Source organism: Homarus americanus, unplaced genomic scaffold (genome assembly GCF_018991925.1).
Source record: "Homarus americanus isolate GMGI-L3 unplaced genomic scaffold, GMGI_Hamer_2.0 scaffold31759, whole genome shotgun sequence".
NCBI classification, from domain to species: Eukaryota; Metazoa; Arthropoda; class Malacostraca; order Decapoda; family Nephropidae; genus Homarus; species Homarus americanus.
In genome coordinates, this window is record NW_024752300.1 from 1 (window position 1) to 15231 (window position 15231).

The 15231-nt window shown below is 39.1% G+C and overlaps 2 long non-coding RNA genes across 6 annotated transcripts; both read right to left on the minus strand.

Annotated features, from left to right (window-relative positions):
* Nucleotides 1-713: 713 nt before the first annotated feature.
* On the minus strand, nucleotides 714-11241 carry LOC121855035. 5 transcript variants are annotated; one of them, XR_006086695.1, is made up of 3 exons: nucleotides 11096-11241; nucleotides 8140-8258; nucleotides 714-3901 (listed from the first exon to the last, which is right to left on the minus strand). It is a non-coding gene; the product is annotated as an uncharacterized LOC121855035 (long non-coding RNA). The 5 variants fall into 5 exon arrangements; XR_006086693.1 differs by lacking the exon at nucleotides 11096-11241 and adding an exon at nucleotides 8896-8979; XR_006086697.1 differs by lacking the exon at nucleotides 11096-11241 and adding an exon at nucleotides 8953-8967 and having other exon boundaries at nucleotides 8140-8289.
* LOC121855036 lies at nucleotides 7440-8072 on the minus strand. The gene is made up of 2 exons (XR_006086698.1): nucleotides 7709-8072; nucleotides 7440-7628 (listed from the first exon to the last, which is right to left on the minus strand). It is a non-coding gene; the product is annotated as an uncharacterized LOC121855036 (long non-coding RNA).
* Nucleotides 11242-15231: the final 3990 nt, after the last annotated feature.

The window sequence follows — 15231 nt, forward strand, 5'->3', positions numbered from 1 at the left end:
ACTGATCAATGCATCACACAATTTCATGGAGAGAATATCCTGTTTAACACATTTACTCATTTTCCTTGAAATGGTAACAGACTACATGGATCAAGGCTTACCAGTGGACGTGTTGTACAGTTGAGGTCATAATTTTGCTCCCATGGTGAAACAGAGTCTCTGAACTGACTTACCCTGACTATCGTCTGATGTGGGTGTGCTACTTTATCTCATTTGGGATAGAGCAAACTTTTGACCGCTAGTGTATGTGGATTTTTCTAGGGCACTTGACAAAGTCCCACATTCACAGGTAGTCTCTAAAATCCAACCACATGGCATCACAAACAAAATTTTGAAGTGGATTAACAACTGATTCAAACACAGGACACAAAGGGTGATCATAAATGGTGTACAATCAGAATGGAAGAAGGTTCTCAGTGGTGTAGCACAAGGATCTACCCTTGAATCCATCCTGTTTGAGATATACAGTAAAACCTCGTTAAGGTGGACCCAACTGAGGTGGATATCGCTTAAGCTGGACAAAATTATTTGCCCCAAAAGATTTAAAAAATTAAAATAAACAAGACATCAACAAGATGGACATAGGTGCCTAAGAGTTATCAACTGTTGTTTTGGGGAATATTATTTCAATCACTTTAGTAATGATATAATGTTTCTTATTATGTTATCATCGGTAAATATATGGTTTATATAATTTGTTTATCACTGTGCCCATCACTGTTTTCAAATTATACTACAAGATACTGTATGTATTTCTCCTATACGTACTGTATTTCAATAATAAGCCTGGCAACGGGAGCCAGGGAGCGAGCGAGTGACTAGTTAGTGTCGTCTGTAACATGGCATTGTAGCCAGGTTAGACTCATCACTGTAACCACCAGGCTACTGGGCCAAGCTGTGAGGTGTTACATGGTTGTTTTTCAACTTGTATTTTTGGGTAGATATAAGTAACTTTCCTCATTTATTTTTACTCTACTACACGCACACACCATCCTACATACATAATGTGAAAAAAGTAAAAGAAATAATTGTCCTAAGGGCAAACACATAAATGGAATTGACAGTTCTTTCTATACGAGTTAGCTGAGTGAGGGGAAAATACTCAGTGTGTATGTGTGTGTTGGGGGACGCGTTGCTAGGGAATCAGCGTCCCAGCTCATCTTCGTTACTATGGTGAAACAGGGAGTGTATGCAAATGGAGGCTGTGTTTTAAACATTCATTTGGTTTTTATTTACTTTTTTTGACAATACAATACAGTAAGTTTTGTTGGTATTATTCCCCACATTTCCTGGTACAGTATATATAAGAAAACTATGGTTACAGGACGAATATACAAAATTTATTTCCGAAAATACAGTACTGTATTTTTTATATCATTAAAGTTTTTATACATAATCACCGTAGACTGAAGCACCGGTCATATTTTTTGCATTACTGTATTATTGAAAAATGAAACAATAAACACAGCCTCTAAGAAAGTGTTTAGTACCCATAAGGGCGGTGAGGTTAAGCCGATGGCCGTATCAGTGAACTAAAAGTAAGTGTACAGTACTTTGTGTACATTACTTTTTAAAATTAATTTTGATTAGAAAACATGTATGTACAGTATTTCCTTCATGAAAATTGGAGACGTTGGTGTCGTACTGTTTTTTGTTTAAAATGGCGTCTTTTGGGAAAAATTGACTCTTAAGGAGGACAACCTCTTATCCCTTCCTCAATTAGTCTGCCTTAGAGAGGTTTTACTGTACATAAATGATATAGATGAAAATATATAGAGCCATACTGTCAAGTTTGCAGATGACAGAAATATTTGGGAAGGTGACAGTCATGACGATTTGCAGCCATGCAAAAAGATCTTCAAAAGCTGCTCAATTGGTCTTGAGTCTGGTAAAGATTTTTAACAATGCAAAATGTAAGACTCTGTGTAGGATACAACAACCCAAATCCCCACTATTCTGTTAATAACACTTTCCTGGATACTTTCAATAAAGTGAAAGATCTTGGTATTGTGAAAGATCAATCACTGAAAGCAGTGCTCTAAGTGGGGGCAACAGGACAAAAGCCAACCAAGAATTGGGAATTATAAAGCATACCTTCAAACACAAAGATATGACAATGATCCTTCAATTGTACAAATATCACATACGTCCCAGTCTGGATTACTGTACACTGTACAGGCATGGAAACCCTCCCTCCAGAAAACCCTAACATCCTTAGAAAGGTTCAACACAGTGACTAAGATGATTCTTGATTTATGTCATCTTGATTTTCCAAATAAATTGAGGGCCTTGGGGTTAACAACCCTTCTGACAAGACACAACAAGGCACAACTCATAGACATTCAAACTCTTGAAAAGATGGAAAACATGAACCTGGGCCATGTCACGCACCACCAAAATAATGGGACATGACTACGCTTGGCAACTTATCATACAAAAAAAATAGCCCAAGACAAGACTATCAAGAACAATGGAAGGATCCTACATAGACCACTGGCCTCCTTTCCTCACCCTGACCACCTCTAGTGGGTGGCCATTAAGGCAAATAAAGTAATTATTTATTTATCATCCAAATTTAGTAATTTTGAGACAAGTTTCAGCAATAACTAATCTTCAGATTTGTTGTGTCACACCTTGTGTTACACAACTGCTTGTATGGTTTTACATGACAACACAAACACCTTTACACTAAAACAGTCAAACATTTATACAAAACACACACACACACATTTAAACAAATACATGTACCATACAAACAAACTTTCTTAAATAAATATAAATGCACACAAACACATTTACATAAATGTCCACTTTTAGATAAATACACTACTGTAAATTTGTTTAATTAATTCAAGGGTCATAATTAATGCTAATTTGTGATATTTTTGCATTCCAAATCCAGATCCATAATCAGTATTTAAAACAGTACAGTACAGTACAGTACAGTACAGTACAGTACAGTACAGTACAGTACAGTACAGTACAGTACAGTGCCTCTGATTAATTTGAACCAAATCTACATCATGACCTCATGTGCCCAAACACAAGATAAGGGTAATACACTTAAATAATAAAGCTGCTCCATATTCTTGAAATAATGTACTGTATTTAAATGTGAATTAAAACTAATGGGTAGAGTGTATTTGATGTTTTAAATACTGTAGTACAGTACTGTACACAACTGCATGTAAACACAAGTACAGGTTGGGTATCCTTTATCCTAAATGCTTGGGGCTTTAGGGGTCTCGGATTTGGGATATTTTTTGAAACACCTGTATACAGAACCTGTATAATGGGGGTAGCTCACCCAACAGGGATGGGGCCCAAGTCTATGCACAAAATTCATTTATATTTCATTTATAGCATATGGATATATATTGTAAGTTGGTGAGCTTCATCTGCTGAAGGCACTGCACAGCTGTTCATTACTAATTGGTACATATTTTACATTTCCATTGTTTACTGGCAGTAAATGGTAAATACTTTTCACGTCTAAGGCTAAAAGTTGCTCCTCGCCCTTCCCATCATGCACGGACTCAACCTGACGAAACTATTACGTAAAAATTTGATCTTAAAAACTCAAACTATGCACGAGTATATACATGTACTGTATACCATATTTAGTGTACAGAATTATCTATCATAAAAATAATGAAATAAGACTCAGATTTCAGAGCATTTCGGATTTGGTAATTTCAGATAAGAGAAACCCAACCTGCAGTAGACTCAGCTGTACACCTAATAAGAACAACATGATGTGAACTAACAGTAAGTAAGTCTCACCTCCAACATGTCAGCAGTGCTTCATCAGTGGCATCATATATGAGTCTGTCCCTCAGGTCAGCAGTGTTTCATCAGTGGCATCATATACATCAGCAGTGTTGTTGGTCATTGTAGCTTCCTGGAAATATAACCAATAACTATATAATACACAACACTTATCATATTGTAGACTGAGCTTATTTGACCAATATCTGGCTGAATAACCACTGGTTATTTGACCAATATCTGGCTGAATAACCACCAGTTATTTGACCAATATCTGGCAGAATAACCACTGGTTATTTGACCAATATCTGGCTGAATAACCACTGGTTATTTGACCAATATCTGGCTGAATAACCACCAGTTATTTGACCAATATCTGGCAGAATAACCACCAGTTATTTGACACAATGAAAAACTGTTCATATGACACATAAACCAAGTGTCTTTGTGCTTTGTACACAGCAAAATTAAATTTTTACCATAAATATTGAGCCAAAAATTCTTGAATGTTGGTGCAAAAATCTTGGTATCGGTACAGTCACCCAAAAAAGTCCTGTCGCGAACCACGATTCAGACTCGTGAACCCGAAGCAGTAGACACTGATACATTATTCTGTCCATAAGTGCTTCGGATGCAAGAGTCTGAATCTTGGGGTTCATGGTTCGCGACAGGACTTTTTTGGGTGACTGTACATCTCCAGTGCAAGCATTTTATATAGATGTATTCAAGCTTCCTTGTGACCTAAATGCTGAAAATAAGAATCGAGTCACTGACAAAAACATCAAAAATAAAAAAAAATAAATCACATTTTCCTTTGACATCGGTAAAGTAAGGTAAGCCTTTTGGAGCTACTATAGAGTGCGGTCTACAAGATGTTTAGGTTAAGTTAGGTTATGTTAGATTAGGTTAGACTAGATATATCGTTGTAGACTGCACACTATAGCAGCACCAGCTTGTTATAGTAGTATTAGTCCAGGGAAATTAGACAATTTTTATGCCAAATGTTGTAATAATTCATAATGAAATGATACTTGGTAGAAGTAGTCAGAATATGTTCCTAAGCAACGTACTAAACATCCTGGCTGATCCGAGGTGAGCTTTTGCCGCCATCTTGAAAAAATGGAAACGTTTGTGGTTTTCAAGTTTTACCCATTAACTGTTGATCTTAGGGAGATAACACTTAATAACAAAATAACAGCGTAAAATTCTGCACATTTTGGTATATTCAGCTTTTATGTACGATTAAGAGTTCCCGAGAAAATAAACATTTTGTTTCCACAATAGCTACGACCCACCTCTAATTGACACTGTTTAATGTTACAGTTGGAAAAAAACAAGAATATAATGTCTGTTTGGCTTTTCTATTTTTCAGGTACTAATGTGAAATGAACAACCTCACTTAAATGATATATAAAGGCAATTACAAAATGAAATATTACATATACAAAGTGAAACATATAGACAACTTGAAATATACAGTACTGAAAATGGTAGAACTGTCCTTATGTGATGAAAGCCTCTCCATAGGCTGCGTAGTCTCTGTCAAGAGAGGTCTTCCTACAATAACTAGAACCAGTGAAATGTTAGAAGATGGGAAATGGACTCTGGAAAGACAGGCAAACAGTAAGAGTACATGAAAACTGTAGGAAGGAATACACAAGGGAAGATACAATTAATGCAGTAGTACAGAAGCGATAGGAAGGCACTACAGAGTTTGACAGCTTCTCCACTTAAAGGAAAATTGAGATCTGCAATTACTGCATTTGATTTCAGGAGATGGTGTCTTTTTTGTTCAGAAGTATGTAACAGAAACTCAGAAAAGAAGAAACCTGTACATAGGCAACAGAAAATTTGGAGTGTTTGGACTTTAGGCTTCAAAGAAAAGGTTCTAAAGAAAGCGAATGAACGGGGTGATTCTTGGGGCAAAGAAGTAAGCAGTGGAATATGTGGTGTATCTTGCTTCGTAGCTGAAGAAGCTGTGTATCATGAAAACTATGTGTCATCCTTTATGTAAAGCGTGCCAGCAAATGAGAAGAGGTCGACCACCGATGAAAGACCTTGCATCAGCATTTGCCTGAGTGTGTTCTTTCATTGGGGACAGCAATGGCTGCCAATTTTCATTACGGGAATTAATGCAGTTAATGGACGAATATATGCCGGCAGAAGTGACATTAAAGAAGAAATTAATAGAGAACTATGGTGACAATAGAATTATTTCTGATGTTACATATGAACTTACTGCAGTCTGTTTTAGTGACACAGGTTTATCTGATTCCTGTTACGCTTCAAAGGAAAGAAATGAAAATGAAGGACGTCTGAGAGCAGCAGCCATTATGAAGGAAGATAAACAACGATAAGTGCCACCCCCAGCAGACCTTCTGAATGATGTAAGAAAAGTGATCCCTCTGTCCCTTCAAACATTTCTGAAAGATGTCATCATACAAGGGAAAGAGAGTAGGGATATAGAACAACTGATGGCATAAGATGTCTCAGATATATGCAGTTACTGTCAAGGAACAGCATGTACCAACAGTATGTCCTACAACATGACTTTCCAAGACGATGATCTTGATGAACATGACATAGATGATGATCTCTATTCTTGATACTGACAGTGACAATGATGAGACCCGTCACAGTTTGGTTGTGGAACATTCTGTGATACTCCTGAGAATGAAGGCACATTTGATACTGACCTTAATTATCACAACGGCACTGAATTTGTCTCACAAATGTCATGTGTAGCTATACCAGTACTGAACAAGTTGCAAAGAGAATGAAACTGCCATAAAACACTAATCCTGGGATAAACCAACAGGGGATACTTCACTAATAAAATGTGCCACATACTGTACCTCATGGGTGGAGTGAAAAACAGTACCAGACGAAGTAAATATAGCGAGGGGTGTGGCCAGTAGTGAACATTTGTATTTTCTTGGAGTCTTAATTGGAAACAATAGCTGAATATACCAAAAGGTGCAGAATTTTATGCTCTTTTATTTTGTTATAAAGTGTCATCTCTCAAAATGAACGGTCAATGAGTAAAACATTAAAAACTGCAACTGGCCGCCATTTTCTTCAGGATGGCAACAAATGCTCACCTCGGGATGTTTGGCATGTTGTTTATAAACGTATTCTCACTATTTCTACCAAGTATCATTTCATTATGAATTAGTTCAGCTTTTTTCCTAATTTCCCCGGACTGTATTATGACTGCTCGGTTAAGTAAGGTTTGTTGGTGTTTTAACCCCACATTTTCCCTCATCTTCAAACCCTGCCCAGTCAGTGTCCACTTTGGAAGAAATCACTGTTGTTGCTAGTGTACCATAGATGTTGGCAGACAACTAACACCAGAAGGAGTTGTTTGAGTTAGTTCATTGTTTCCACAGATGTTCTTTGGATGATAAGTATGATACAACAATGTATAGAACCTAACCTAACCAACCTTACCTAACTTCCTAGCTGGGGCAGAGAAAGAATTAACTTGACATCTGCTACCATGAAAGCAACTATCTTGAAGTGGCACATGAGAGTACGATTGGTTGTTGCAGTGAAACACAGTGTACAGTATTTCTTCTTCACTGTCTTGCCAACTTTTCCTACACAAGCAATAGATAACTTGTGATATGGTACTGAACACAACACGGTAAGGGCGGCATTGAAAAACAGGGGATTCTTAGGAATTTTATTTTTCCAATCAATAATTTAGACAAACCTAAGACGCTTCTCTTCTACGACGTTTCCCTCACAAACGTCTTATAAAATTATGACGTCTTAGGCTTGTCTAACTATTGACCGCAAAGATAAACTCCTAAGATCCCCTGTTGTCTGAAAGCAATAATTTACCAATTAAACTCTACCTTATAATGTGATGGACAACTGAAATAAATGAATCTCTACCTTATAATGTGATGGACAACTGAAATAAATGAAACTCTACCTTATAATGTGATGGACAACTGAAATAAATGAATCTCTACCTTATAATGTGATGGACAACTGAAATAAATGAAACTCTACCTTATAATGTGATGGACAACTGAAATAAATGAAACTCTACCTTATAATGTGATGGACAACTGAAATAAATGAAACTCTACCTTATAATGTGATGGACAACTGAAATAAATGAAACTCTACCTTATAATGTGATGGACAACTGAAATAAATGAATCTCTACCTTATAATGTGAAATATGGCTGCAGCTTATCATTAAGTTTTGATATAAAAGATACCTGTGCCTGGCGACCCAACACAATAGACTAAATTAACCATTAATTACACTTTAGCTCAGGTTAATAATATACCAACAACTACTCGGTATTATTAACGTTATTTATATGACAATAATAATATTAATAAATGTCTTACCGACGGCTCAGGAGGTTATTTCCTGGACTGTCAAGTCGTAGCAGCCACCTCACACGTCCGCCATTTTGGTTCCCTGTTCCAACCCTCGCAGCAACTCAAACATATTCTTCATCCACAACCTGGATCATTTACATGTACAGTATTTTATATCTATAAAGACAAAAATATAATCGTGAGAAAATACATTTTTTTATTTAATAGTATAGTTTTATACCTGCAATATTATTGTTATTGTTTGACAACGAAGTCATACCTGTCCGAACACCTTCACCCACGACCAACATTGCAATATTATTTTTTTTAAGTTACCGCTTTGACTACCAAGTAAAGATGCCTTATAAACACTGTCCACGCATCTCTACACGCGTCCAACCAGATGTATGAACGAGATTAATGACAGACACAGTACACTGTAGCCTCATAACCACCCGGGCCGGGCTGGCAAGGCGGCTCCACACTGTGAGATAATGTCTTCATAGATATAAAATAGTTTACAAATACTGTATATATAAATATTATTATAACCTAACCGGCCCCCTCCGGTGTGTAAACCTCTATCCTAACATAAACCAACAAGGCAAGACTATATTTGAGATTAAGTGAGATGATCACGCCTAAATAATGACTTTTAGATTAATAAACAAATTAAGTCAAAAGGTAGTCAAAATAATAGCCACATTATTCACCAACTATGAAATTCCTTCTCACCAGCATCACACAGGGGTCCCACCTCCTTCATGGTCACATAACACTTACACACAATTATACTCCAAATGGTCTCGAAAATTGATAAAAAATAACGTGAAATGTCACCAGTGCTCTCAGCTGATGTGTTGTTGTGGTGAACAGCTGGACGTTGATGTTGTTATGATTACCACAAACACTGCTCTAAAATATTTATTTGTATAAACTATTTGTTTATACTTTTTATCTATATACAAAATCCAAAGTAATAATTATTTTAAAGCAAATAAAATGGATATACTCAAAGTCGGTCAAATTTATCTAAATCATATAACTTTCTTTACAAACTTTATATCAAAATTCTTTTCAACAAAAACAATTTAGTGTAAAGTAAACTAATTCTCTGTTATCCCCCATGGGCCCCATGGGACATCCAGAGGGCCCACCAGGGCCAGGGGCCCCATGGGAGTACCAGAGGTTCTCGATGGGGCCCATGGAACTACCAAACATCTCCCAGTGGCTCCAGGTCCAAGGGCCCAATGGGATATTGATATTGAAACAGTTTATTTAGCCAGAAGAACACAGATACAGAGTCGATAAAAATCATAATGTTAACATGGCTGAGCTCTCTTGAAAGCACCTGATATATACTATACACTTATCTCAGGGAAGTATGATGTAACATTTAGTATCATCTGGAACAGTGCACATAGCATGGTGGTAATAACAACATATCAGAATGTTACCACCAACGATCCCACAGGGGCTCCATGGGGCTACCAGAGGTCGCCCAGGGGCCCCATGGGACTACCAGAGGTCTCATGGGACTATTTGGTGTCCCTCAAGGGTCCCATGTACATACTAGTGGGCCCCAGAGGCTTAGCAGGCCCAGGGGCTGCATGAGACTACCAGGGGGCCCCAAAGGCTTACCAGGGTCCTGCAGGAGTATCATGGGGCCCCCAGGGACCCTAATAAGGCCAGTGGCCCCATGGGATTACCAGGGGCCCCATTGGTACATAAAAAAACATACGTTCAGTATTTCCAGAATAACACAAAAACACCTAAAGAAACAACACCTTATAAACCCATAGATGATGAGTAATTAGCATTGAAAAATGTCATTGAAATCTTCCAAGTCTCATTACGACCACTAATTACTCCGCGATCGAATCGTGGCCCAGGTAATTTCGTCCACAACTGCATGAAGTATTGGCTACAGAGTCAAGGAAGTGGATCGTGTTTCAGATTCCAAGAATTTGTGGTGTGAGGTTCGGTGTGTTTCAGGGAAGGTGCGTGACTGATGAAGTGTTTTTTGTTACAGAAGAATCTCCACCACAGTTTGCTTTACCTTGCTTTGCCGCACCTCGATAATGCGGTTCAGTTCTGGTACCCTTATTATAGAATGGATATCAATTCACTGGAGTCGGTGCAGCGAAGAATGACGAAAATGATTCCGGGACTTAGAAACCTTCCATATCAAGATAGGTTAAAGAAACTAAACTTGCATTCCCTAGAAAGCCGAAGAGTGCGAGGAGATATGATAGAAGTATTTAAGTGGGTGAAAGGAATCAATAAAGGGGATATAGATAAAGTTCTTATAATATCCGAGCAGGATAGGACTCGGAGCAACGGATTTAAGTTGGATAAGTTTAGGTTTAGGAAGGAGATAGGAAGGAACTGGTTCACAAATAGGGTGGTGGACGAGTGGAACAAGCTTAGCAACTTTGTAGTAAGTGCTGGAACGCTGGAAAGTTTCAAAAGGAGGCTGGATAGATTCATGGATGATAGAGAGTGGTAGTAACTCTCGACAGGAGCTGCCATGCACAGGCCAACAGGCCTAGTGCAGACTCCTTATTTTCTTATGTTCTAAGATTAACCACCCAGATGCTAACCTAACGTAGCTTGACCTGACCTAACCTAGTATATCCTCTCTCTCTCTCTCTCTCTCTCTCTCTCTCTCTCTCTCTCATGTCTTCCTCTTCTCTTTCTCCTATCAAGTTTGTTTTAGAGGTTTATGAGGTTTCTATTTTACGGTAACTAATTATGCAGTTGGGGAAGTAAAGCTGTCTAGTGCAGTGCCAGGCCATGTTGATATAACGTGTGTACAGTGGATAGAGTATAGAATTCATTTGTATTTATATATTACTTATTTATGTTAGGAAACCTAACCTAACCCAACCTAATATAACTAAACCAAACTTAACCTCACCTAACATCTCTCTGCTGTTGCTACCTCATGTGTCAAGGGGCAAGACAAGGTTATACTACTTACCTTGACATAGTATAAACACCCTTAGGTCCTATGAGTGTATGTGCCTTGTGCCTTGTTAGGTTTGCCTCATGACAGCTCCTCCCGGCATTCCTCTTAGCAACCCAATTTGGTGGGCTGAGAGTTGGTCACTGTCTTAACCTCACTTGGCTCTGTAACAATGTGTAATAATAATAATAATAATAATAATAATAATAATAATAATAATAATAATAATAATAATAATTACAACAACAACAACAATAATAATTGTAATGATGGTTTATTTGTCAGACCACAGATTTTTTTTTTTCACAGATTGCCCAAGAGGGGGCTAGTTTATTGGCACCCCCTTACATCCTGTGCAAGGTGAAGCGCAGAAGCGTTTACAGCGCCTTAAATCTCAGAAAAAGTCCGGACCTGACCTTACATTAGCGAGGTCAAATGTAAGGGGACCCCTCACCGCCACCCAGTCAGCATTAGTGATCATCTGATGATGATGATAATGAAGTAAAGTGGCAAATGACTTTGCACTGGGAAAGGAGAGGAGAGAGTGAAGTAAAGCATAGAAACGGGAAGAAAAGTGGGAGGGGTAGATAGCAGGTGGGCTGTCCACCTAGCGGATCATCTACCGGCTCGTCTCCCAATATATAGGACGGCTTAGCTGGGACACTGGTGTCGGGAGGGAAGTCCCGCTCACCGGAGGAGGGCTTGCCTCCGGTCAGGAGCGGGACTCCTCCTGTGATCCCTCTGTGTGTGTCTCCCTGACTCTGTCTCTCTGGGAGGACTAAGACGTCCTATATATTGGGAGACGAGCCGATAGATGATCACTAATGCTGACTGGGTGGCGGTGAGGGGTCCCCTTACATTTGACCTCGCTAATGTAAGGTCAGGTCTGAACTTTTTCTGAGATGCATTACACCTCCCGCCAAGACCAAAGCTTTCATGCTGTACTTCCCCTTTCCATACGTGACGTCATTTAAAATCGTCATAAAACAAACCAATCAGAGAGCTGTATTCACCAACTACACAACTTCATCCCAGGTCAACAAAATCTATCTCCGGGTCACAATAAATTCATCCCTTCGGCACCTTATATGCACAGGGGACCGACACACCCTGCACTTAAACAACGCTCTAAAGTGTTCTAAGTAGATATCCCACTTGACGTAAGTAGCCACGAGAGATGTACACAAAACACTTATCTCTTGTCGACACGTGCTGCGAGGCCAGGCCGGACTTCCCACATCTCTATCTCTTTCTCTTAACATCAACACATCTTTCGACTCGCCAGGCATGTGTGTGACGTCACTACCTCAGGCCAATCATCACAGCGTCTCATAGTCACTAGCCAGCAAGGGACCACTTCAATATGACGTCATTAACTCGTAGACCAATCATCAGAGCGTCTCACCGTGCCACCTGCCAGTAAGAGAAAAACACGTCATCGGAAGAAATCCAGATACTAGCCTATGAGCGCACAAGAATCCCTGACGTCATCGCTACGCCAGGCTGTGAGAAATGTAACCAACGTGCGTGTATATGACGTCATAATACCAGCTACCAATGAAGAAGCAGTAATGACGTCACAAACCTGTACGCTGGAGTGACCATGAACCGACAAGACGCAGTTATATAGGTCCTGCTTCCTGTGTGTGTGTGCGTGTGTGTGTCCCTAACGTACACACAGATGGCGTAAACGTTGCTCTGAGACTCGACCTTAACTAGATATTTGAATACAAGTTAGAAAGATACAATGAAGATCTCTCTCTCTCTCTCTCTCTCTCTCTCTCTCTCTCTCTCTCTCTCTCTCTCTCTCTTTCTCCTGTCAGGTTCGCATGGAGTGAATAGAGGGGAAGAGAAACATGAATAAAGAGAGGAATGAGAGAGGAGACCGATACAAGACAAGTGAGGAGAGTGAGGGATCAGGGACACACACACACACACACACACACACACACACACACACACACACACATGGTTGTCATTAATAATCAAGTAAAACGATCATCCACTTTTGACAGAATGACGAGTTTCTTTATGCTGTCATCTTGGGCGGTAGTGTGTGCGTGTATGTGTGTGTGTGTTTATAAGAGTTCGTGTGTGTGTGTGTGTGTGTATCTATGTATAAATGTTCGTATGACTGTTTGTATATGTGTGTGTATGAGTGTATGTATGTATGTATTTATATATGTTAACAGCGAGGCAGGGCGACACACCATGGCGCCACCACCACTCAACCGCCTCACATAAATGATCCCTTGAGGCAAATTAAGTCAAGTTCCCTCAAGTGAGTAATTCAAGACCTGAAGGTTTGGTAAGGTGACACTCCTATATTGACCTGCCTCCCTGTGTGTGTGATGATGGTAATGATGGTGGTGGTAATGATGGTGGTGATGATGATGGTGGTGGTGATGATGGTGGTGATGGTGATAATAATAACAATAATAATAATAAAGTAACAACAATAATAATAACACACACACACACACACACACACACACACACACACACACACACACACACACACACACACACACACACACACACACACAGGACATCCCTATAAACTCTGCTAACATCAACATAAAAACCCCCACCCCCCTACACATATGTAAATTCCTCACCTCCCCCTTTTCTTCCTCTATAGGGGGGGCCTCCTGACCCAGAGAGGATAGTGGGAAGGTGTTATGGTTGTTAAGTAATTAGGTTATGAACGTGTGAGGTGGTTTCTGTTGATTTGGGTCAAGGTGGAGTCGTTTCCTGGTTCAGTAATTAAGTGGTGATGTAAATTGAAGGTGAAAATTGGGTGTTGTAAATTGTTGTAAATAGGTGTTGTAAATTGACTATCTTCACTGGACAGTTATCAGTGGGTGATTAAAAGCCTCTGTAATGAGAAGCTGTAGTACTCAGTTAAATCACAGTACTCAAAGGGTTAAATCACAGTACTCAAAGGGTTAAATCACAGTACTCAAAGGGTTAAATCACAGTACTCAAAGGGTTAAATCACAGTATTCAAAGGGTTTAAATCACAATACTCAAAGGGTTAAATCACAGTACTCAAAGGGTTAAATCACAGTACTCAAAGGGTTTAAATCACAGTAATCAAAGGGTTAAATCACAGCACTCAAAGGGTTAAATCACAGCACTCAAAGGGTTAAATCACAGCACTCAAAGGGTTAAATCACAGCACTCAAAGGGTTAAATCACAGTATTCAAATAACAAAACGAACAAAAACACACACACAAAAAATCCTATTTATTACTCATAATGAAAGTCCAAGTACCATTGCCTAAGACCAAGAGCGTCTCACGAACACAGGGTTCTGAGGTGTTGGGGTGAGTCACTTCCCGTTCAGCCACCGAGTTCTTCAAGAAATTTTATTACTTGCCCAGTGATGGAGGGTTGGTTACCGGGATGTTCTGTTTATTTTGATGTTGTGTTGTGAGGTTGGTTCGTGGTGAGGTCGTAAGTTGTGATTTTGTTGATGTTGTGATGTTGTAGTGTGGTTCTGAGTCGTGATTAGTTGGGTATTTGTGTTATTTTGTGGTTCTTAGGCGTGATTGGTTGGGTATTTGTGTTATTTTGTGGTTCTTAGGCGTGATTGGTTGGGTATTTGTGTTATTTTGTGGTTCTTAGGCGTGATTGGTTGGGTATTTGTGTTATTTTGTGGTTCTTAGGCGTGATTGGTTGGGTATTTGTGTTATTTTGTGGTTTTTAGGCGTGATTAGTTGGGTATTTGTGTTATTTTGTGGTTTTTAGGTGTGATTGGTTGGGTATTTGTGTTATTTTGTGTTTCTGAGGCGTAATTGGTTGGGTATTTATATTTTGTGGTTCTTAGGCAATTGGTGTTGTGTAGTTCTTAGGCATGATTTGTGTTATTTTGTAGGTGTGATTGGTTGGGAATTGTGATTGATTTGGTATTTTGTGTTTCTGAGGGATTTGGGTATTGTGGATCCGAGTCGTGATTGGCTTATCATTGGCTATAGCTACATATCCAACCATAAAAACCAACTAATTATAATAAACAACAATGATTAAAAACACAAAATATTACCAAACTTTAACCAAAATAAAATTATAAGACAAACACAACGTCATCATGGCTGCGGATTAAGGACGTGAAGGTGAAACTCGGTCGAACCATCACAAAAGACTC